This window comes from Seriola lalandi, unplaced genomic scaffold, assembly GCF_002814215.2.
Source record: "Seriola lalandi dorsalis isolate HSWRI2012SDOR001 ecotype SW California unplaced genomic scaffold, Sedor1 jcf7180002054182, whole genome shotgun sequence".
Lineage (NCBI taxonomy): Eukaryota > Metazoa > Chordata > Actinopteri > Carangiformes > Carangidae > Seriola > Seriola lalandi.
Genome location: NW_019524735.1, coordinates 930,100 through 938,926, shown reverse-complemented (window position 1 = coordinate 938,926; position 8,827 = coordinate 930,100).

The following is an 8,827-nucleotide window of genomic DNA, read 5'->3' as shown; positions in this document are numbered from 1 at the left end:
TAGTATGGAATAAAAAGGCATAAAAATGTCATAGTGTAGTAAGGCATAAGACGTCAAAAAAAAGGACATAGTATAATAAGGCAGAAAACGTCAAAAAAACGTCATAGTATAGTATAGAATAAAAAGTCATAAAAACATCACTGTATAGTTAGGCATAAAATGTCAAAAAAAAATGACATAGTATTGTATGGAAGAAAAAGTCATAAAAATATCATAGTATAGTAAAGCATAAAACATCAAAAAATCTTCACGTTATAGTAAGGCATCAAAAGTAATAAAAATGACATAGTATAGTATAAAACAAAAAAGCATAAAAACGTCATAGTTTAGCAAGGCATAAAAAGTAAAAAAAAACGACATAGTATAGTATGGAATAAAAAGTCATAAAAAATGTCATAGTATAGTAAGGCATAAAACATAAAAAAAAAAACGTCATAGTATAGTAAGGCATAAAACGTCAAAAAAACGGAATGCTATAGTATGGCATAAGAAGTCATGAAAACGTCATATTATAGTAAGGCATAAAACATCAAAAAAACAACATAGTATAGTATGGCATACAACTTCATAAAAAAATCTTAGTGTGGTAAGGCATAAAAAGGCCCAAAAAAGTTATATGATGAGTATGAGAATTCCCTAAAAACAACATAGTATAGTATGGAATAAAAAGTCATAAAAACGTCATAGTATAGTAAGGCATAAAACGTCAAAAAAAGGTCATAGTATAGTCAGGCATAAAAAGTCATAAAAACAGCATAGTATAGTAAGGCATTTAAAGTCATAAAAATGGCATAGTATAGTAAGGCATAAAACGTCCAAAAACGACATGCTTTAGTATGGCATAAGAATTCATAAAAATGTCATAGTATAGCAAAGCATAAAACATCAAAAAATGTTCACGTTATAGTAAGGCATCAAAAGTAATAAAAATGAAATAGTATAGTATAAAATAAAAAAGCATAAAAACGTCATAGTTTAGCAAGGCATAAAAAGTAAAAAAAACGACATAGTATAGTATGGAATAAAAAGGCATAAAAATGTCATACTATATTATGGCATAAAAAGTAATAAAAACGTTAAACTATGGTATATAGCATAAATGGTTATAGAAATGTCATAGTATAGTAAGGCATAAAACGTCAAAAAACGACATGCTTTAGTATGTCATAAGAATTCATAAAAATCATAGTATAGTAAGGCATAAAACGTCAAAAAAACGACATAGTATAGTAGGGAAAAAAAATTCCTAAAAACATCATAGTATAGTAAAGCATAAAACGTCAAAAAAAACTTCATGGTATACTAAGGCATCAAAAGTCATAAAAACATCATAGTATAGTAAGGCATAAAACATCAAAAAAACGACATAGTATAGTATGGAATAAAAAGTCATAAAAAATGTCATAGTATAGTAAGGCATAAAACATAAAAAAAAAAACGTCATAGTATAGTAAGGCATAAAACGTCAAAAAAACGGAATGCTATAGTATGGCATAAGAAGTCATGAAAAGGTCATATTATAGTAAGGCATAAAACATCAAAAAAACAACATAGTATAGTATGGCATACAACGTCATAAAAAAATCTTAGTGTGGTAAGGCATAAAAAGGCCAAAAAAGGTTATATGATGAATATGAGAATTCCCTAAAAACAACATAGTATAGTATGGAATAAAAAGTCATAAAAACGTCATAGTATAGTAAGGCATAAAACGTCAAAAAAAGGTCACAGTATAGTCAGGCATAAAAAGTCATAAAAACAGCATAGTATAGTAAGGCATTTAAAGTCATAAAAATGGCATAGTATAGTAAGGCATAAAACGTAAAAAAAAAAAAACAGCATTGTATAGTATGGAATAAAAAGTCATAAAACCTCATACTATAGTAAGGCATAAAACGTCAAAAAATGAACATAGTATTGTATGGCATAAGAAGTCATAAAAGGACATAGTATAATATGGAATAAAAAGTAATAAAAATGTCATACTATAGTATGGCATAAGAATTCATAAAAACCTCATAGTATAGTATGGTATAAAAAGTCACAAGAATGTCATAGTATAGTATGGTATAGAATGTCATAGAAATGCCATTATTGTATGGCAGGAAACATCTTAAAAACATCACAGAATAGTCCGACATAAAGAGACATAAAAACGACATAGTATAGTAAGGCATAAAACATCATAGTATAGTAAGGCATCAAAAGTCATAAAAACATCTTACTATCTTATGGCATAAAACATCATGAAAACGTCATAGTATAGTAAGGCATAAAACGTCATAATAATGTCATAGTATAGTATGGCATAAAAACATCATACTATAGTAAGGCATAAAAAGTCATAAAAATAATAATAATAATAGTAGTAGTGCTTGTCATGAAATGTCCTGTAAATATGTGTGCTTCAAATATTTTCGTGATTTCTTTCAGTTGTCTGGTGTTAGAGATTTTAAATTTGCTTTTATTGCATCTCTAATCTTGTCAAAATTTCATATCACATTCATGCAACTTTAACAGTGACAACTCCTCAATGACAATCATTCAGATATAAGCTACAACTATATTAAAAACCTAATGAATTAGCTACAAAGCCATCATTATAAAGGCACTATTGCAGCCTACCACAGATAATGCTGATGTCTTCCATTGTTTTTTAAGCTCATAATAAAAAAACTAATCACAATCACATACTTAGAGTATGGATGAGCTGTCAGTCATGAACACCAGTAGATTTAGGCCATAATGCCCAGACATGGGCTATGGATTTGGCATAGGAAGAAAGGAGAAAAAAATAAGGCTGGACTAATAATTTGATTCCTTTGAGAGACTGCAGAGGCCAGCTGTGCTTTTTGGAGAAACAATAATAACAGAAAAAAAATCTCAGTGATGAGAGTTTGAAAATAGATGGAGCTTTGTTGAAGAGAAAGACCTGATCTCAAGATAGATTAGTGGCTTGATATGAATAGAGCCCACCAGTGCTCCGGCTCAGCCCCTGGACCCCTGATAGTCTCTGAGCCCTGCAACAATGTCACCACCAGAGGCCAGGTCTCACTGCTATCTAACCCCATTATCACACAGAAAGATTGATACACACCCCCTCTGGAGGGGAAGCACCACAAAAAGTGATACCCTTCCGTTCTCATTCATGTGGATTCATTAGTCTGCCCACCCCCACATCAAACTATATTTTAAGCTGTCTTTCACAGTTTGTCCTGTGACTGAAACTCATTACTTGCGTATACTTATTTTCCCAGACATTTATAAAAATGCGATGGCATTTAAACCCTGCCTCATGATGGGAAATGAATAAAGATGTGTTGAAGTGTATGAGCTCTTAGGAGTCAGCAGGCACAGGCTCAGGTTTGGTTTAGTGACTGGGAGACTGTCAGCAGCTCATTCCACACCTCGACCTTTGACACTTTTCACACCATCTGAATGGGTGAAAACAAGTACAAAACATGAAACAGATCACAGGATGGACAGAAACTCCGGCCCTGCAGCAAGCCTGTTTTTTTGTTGTTTTTTTTTTTGGCTGAAGGAAATGGGCCCTTCCCTTCAGCCAGACCCACCTAGCAGCTTTGTCACCCAAGTGAGATGAACATTGTTAGCAGATAGTTGCCAGAGGAGACCCAGTGAGGGATGGTATCCTGACTGTGAGAACTTTGACGCGACCAGACTGCAAGTGGCACCACCCAATAACCATATAAATGGGAGACAATGGGCCTAATTGCAATCAGTATCCTCTTTTATATTTTATGTCCTGAGTTTCACCCTGACTTTCACAAGAGACAACTGCATGCATTTCAATAAAGCTATGTTGTTGCGGGGCAGACCAGAGCGACATATATACAGTGGAGTGGCGCAAAGGCCCACACTCAAATGACACAATGCAAATACTCCCACTGAAGTCACACTTTGGTTACAGCCAGCTTCTGTTTCTCTGTTCCTAAAGCCTTTTGATGTTCAGTCGTACATGAAAATCTCCTCAAACTGTTAGCAAACATGCCAAGCTAGGATGATTATTTATACCTGCCATGATCAATATGATGTTAAAAAGTAGGGTTACAGAGTCACAAGATGATATATGAAAGACTCAGTTGCTCGAATGCACAACAACATGTGTTTGAGCACAGACCATAACTTTAAAGAATGTGATTCTCAAAGCTCTTCTTGTTTATAGGTCATACACACCAAAGGTGATGGGCCAAAACTGAACTACAGAGGGGAGTGCAGTGTGTGGGTATTTCATTATGTAAGTGACTTTGAAGCCAGTCTTTTGATGTCTGTGTGTCCTTCTGTCTGAAATTAGATCACTCCCTTGGATTCAATACATCTGTTTAACACATTTAACACATCACAGCGTCCAGATGGGAAGATTATTAAAAGTAATTTTTTTTTTTGTTGTTGGAAAACATTGGCACTGGCACAAGCGAATTTGAAAAACTGACACACCTAACTTTTCCATGTAAGTCCCAAATATTACAAATGAATGCCACCTAAAAAATTTTAAAATTACACTAGTGTTTCCCTTTTTAGCCTTGCATTAGTACGGCCTGTAAGTGATAATGTTTCTCACTTCTATTTTCTAAATAAATACATCCTGTCAGCCCTCACACTTTTATTCAACACTTCAGCCACTAAATTCTAACTTAAGCTCCTCCAATGTGTTGTTTATCACACAGTACTAATCACTTTTTTGCCACTTTTGGATAAACATTAGACACAGTGGAGAGGGGAAAGAATCAGACCTCTATAGCTATCCCTATGTGCTTATACAAAACAAACCTTTGTCTCCTTGCATTAATGGCCATGCCGAAACATCTTAACATCTGCAGCAATCATGGCGGTATATTTTCTCTTTTATTGCCGAGGAGGGGGGACGTGTGAAGTATGTCACCTGCCTTGAATGAGGACGATGGGTTATCTGCAAGATTTCTAAAGAGGACAGCCATCATCAGAAGAGATGTGACACCTGTAAAGCGGCCTTATCCTCTTTTGAAGTCCCTGTTTGTATTGTTGAAGGCAACAAAGGAATTTTTCTACCTCTGTACCCACAAGAGAGCATTAGTCAAACTGGGGAGATAACGGGGGGGGGGGGGGGGCATACTAATGCACCACGCAGTCTACTGGTGTGTGTTTGCACATTCACATATGTGTATTTGATCACTACACTGGCTGCTTTAAGGTAGTACATGGCAGATTTTCAGGGACACACCATGTGTTCAGGTATGCTGCTGCTGTAAGATGTGGTCTGGTGATGGTGGTGGTGGTGGTGGGGTGCCAAGCCTGGAGGTTGACAAGAGGTCATCCAGATCAATGTAGGCTGGGGTTGTAGAGGGGAGGAGGAGGCAGACATGATCACTCATTAGTCACCTTTTCACCTCTCTGAAGCTCAAAGCAGTTCAGCAGGTAGGATGAGCATGTACTGTATTTCCAGCAACGGTTTCAAGCAGTCTCACTATTTTTTTTAGATAATTTATTTAGAATTATAGTATATTATATATTATATATATTATAATTTATTCACTTTTGGACATGTTTTTCATGTTTTTCTTTGTGTCCTGAAAGTTATAAAATTGGGATTTTCTACAATTATATAATCCGTCCCCTCAGTCTGAACTGATGTCATTTTCAGTATTGGTTAACATGTGGAGAGGCCCACAAGGTAAACTCTCACTTTGGGCCCTAAAAAGGCTGAGGCCAGCCTTGTCCGTGATACTAGTAGGCAACAGAAAATAACAAATATGTATAATATCAAATAGTAGGCATTGTCATTGATGTATGATGACAGCACATGTATAAAAAAAGTAATGTCTCATTGCAGCCCAGGATTTACAGTCATTTTCAGTGCAGATGTCAAACTTTGTTTCGAATCAATCAGACAATGAAAGTTTTCTTAAAAATGCTTCATTTGGTTTATCAAGAACATCAGCTTTGCGCAGCTGGATGCCAGAATGTAGAAAGAAATGATGCATCCCCCAAATTCATCCCCATTATTGCGGACATGTCCTGAGTGAGTGAGATTGGGTATATCAGTTACAAGGTGACTAGCAGGGGAGAGGAGCGGGGTTATCATTAGCAGGGACTGGCGCTGGCCTCTGGTAGTTCCAGTAATTACCTCACAAAGGGTGGTGCTTGCCTTCCCACTGCTTTTCCCACACTGCACTGCAGGCTCAGAATTCCAATCGGCCCCAGACCTGCAATCTCCTCAGTTTTAGACAGCAAATTACTGACAAGTCCCATTCTTCACAGCACTGTAATTGCTTTTTAGTGCTGTTTTTATTGAGGCAACCCCAACCCCCTTGCCCTTCCTTCAATAAAGCTAAGTCAGGGAGGGGGCGAAGGGTTAATATAGATAGCATTAGTCCCTAATGGGAAGGTCTCGAATTGTAACTAGGATTTTGTGTCATTTTAGATAAAGTTTTGTAGTAAATCAGGAAGATGTGTGAAAGTGAATAAGTTCCACATTCATTCTCGAAGATACATGCAAACTCTACAGTAATGCTTCTGTGTGTGTTTGCTCCAGAGAAGTGATACCATCAAGGCTCTTCACATCCCATACAAAGAGAGGCACTGAGCATCTTGGCTACTCTACGACTTAAATCACTTCGTGTTGTCTTTCCCACCCCTGCGCATTACTCTCTCAATCTATTACTTTGTGGAAATCATTAGGCTCCATGTCAATACAAGCTCCGAGCAGAGAAAACATCTCATTATGGGACTTAAAGAGATCCGTAGCATTCTTGGCTCTGTCAAGCTGTTCTTCCTTTCTTCAATATAGTTACTTTCCTTTCACCAAAAGGACAAATTCTCAACGTTCCACTGCCGGACAACCAAACAGTTGCCATTTGAAATGAGAAAAAGAGAAAGAATGGAAAATGGCTGAGGGATTAGAGGATCTAAACAGGATAAAGGGATAGGAGATTCTTGGTGTGATCCAGTTTAGTTTGAAAGATGGAGGGTCTTAACAAGGATTTGAGACTTTAGAATTCACTGTGCCATTATTTCCATCTGCTGCAGTTCCAGCTAAATTGTTTGTCGTTCCGTGGTCCCTACAAGCCCATAGTTCCTCACATATTTCCATGTTAGTGTACCCACATTATATATGGTGTGCTACTTATACTTTTATTCAGATTTGCAACTATTTCCGGTTCGTTTCCCACATGTATGCTTCCATATTTGCTCTGGACATGCACAAAATGCATTTTAGAGTTGTGTAAAACATCATATGCAACTTTTGATTGTATTTGTTGTACTGATGCCCCTAAACTTTTAGCATTACATTAGTGTTTTAGACATAGGAAAATAGGGTGGAAAAAGTGGAAAAATCTAAATGCAATAGATGATTTAAATATGGTTAAATGCCAGAATAGAAAAGTGGTCCAAATTTTTGTTGTTTTCTGTCCAGGTATCAAACTTGACATCCAGGTTGTACTGGTGGCGCAGCAAAGTGCCCTAGGGCAACAACCTGCAATTGACTCGAGTAGAGGCCTAATTCGCCTGTGTCCTTATGTGTCCATCTCCCTGTCAGTCTGAGCAGACTGACACCTCTGACCCTGTCAACAGTGTCAAATAGCTTGTCAGAGGTCTTCAATAAAGTACAATGACAAACCCTCTAATGCATTACCACACGAGGGCCAGCCAGAAATGAGAGGCTATAGACCTTTCCAGCCTCAAGGCAGACAGGTGCACAGACAAGCAACATACACACACACACACAGACACACACACACACACACACACACACACACACACACACACACACACACACACAAAGAAGAGTTCACTATCAAAACAAATTTCGAGTAAGCACAACACCATGACAGTTAGGAGGAATTATCAATTGTCAAAATCATCAGTTATATTTTTTAGTCTGTGGTGCCTGTGCTTGTATACAAGGTTCAAAATGCCTTCAAATTCATAATTCAATCAGTTAAGGATTACCTCTGAGGGACTTACATAACTGAGACAGATCACTTATCAGCAATAAAAAACACCACCTTGGACCACCTTGGGAGCATGTTAGGTCTGTCATCATGTCATCACGAGGCCTCTCTAAAGGGCCCAAAGGGCCGCTTACAATCAACCTGTCAATGTTACGGATGCCTGAATGTTGGAAAAATAAGATGAGACCGTGTTTCAAATCATTTGGCATCAACATGACAAGTGAAAAATTCCAAATGCCAAATCTGGACATCTACCTGGTTTTGATGCCACAAGTTTTGGTTGGTGCTGGTTGCCCTCAAGGCCCTGCTTCAACATGCTGTGCATTCCAACCAATTATCTACCCAAAGGTGCAACAGGTTCACACTTTAATCTTTGATGCCTGCTCCAATGGGATATAGTTGGATTTAAAACAGGGAGCAGGGGTGGGACAACCCTTAAAAACCTGTATACATAGCAAACATGAATCAACTTCAAACCAACCCCCTGAGAGAAACAAAAAAGTCTTTCAAAGAAATACCTTTATCCTCACTATTGTTTCATCTTGCAATGGCTCGTCATAGCCTATGTGGATGCTTGAAGCAAGTATCAAAGAGAGAGCAGCAGACGTAGCCTCATAACATCAGTCAAAACTTCCTTTGAGTTCATAGAAGGTGGCAAAATGTCCTGTTAAATGTGGGTCATTTAAAGGGTGCCGAGGGCTTGGAGAAACAGACCATGGTAACCTCACGTCCAACCAAGTCATCCTTTACCAGGAAATCCAGTTCTCTGGCATGAACGTCCTGTTCTATGTGTACCCTTACACCTTGCCAGTATACCCACATCCTGCAAGCCAGCGATTCCCATTCTTAAGACACTCCACCCCCCCACCCCTCACCCC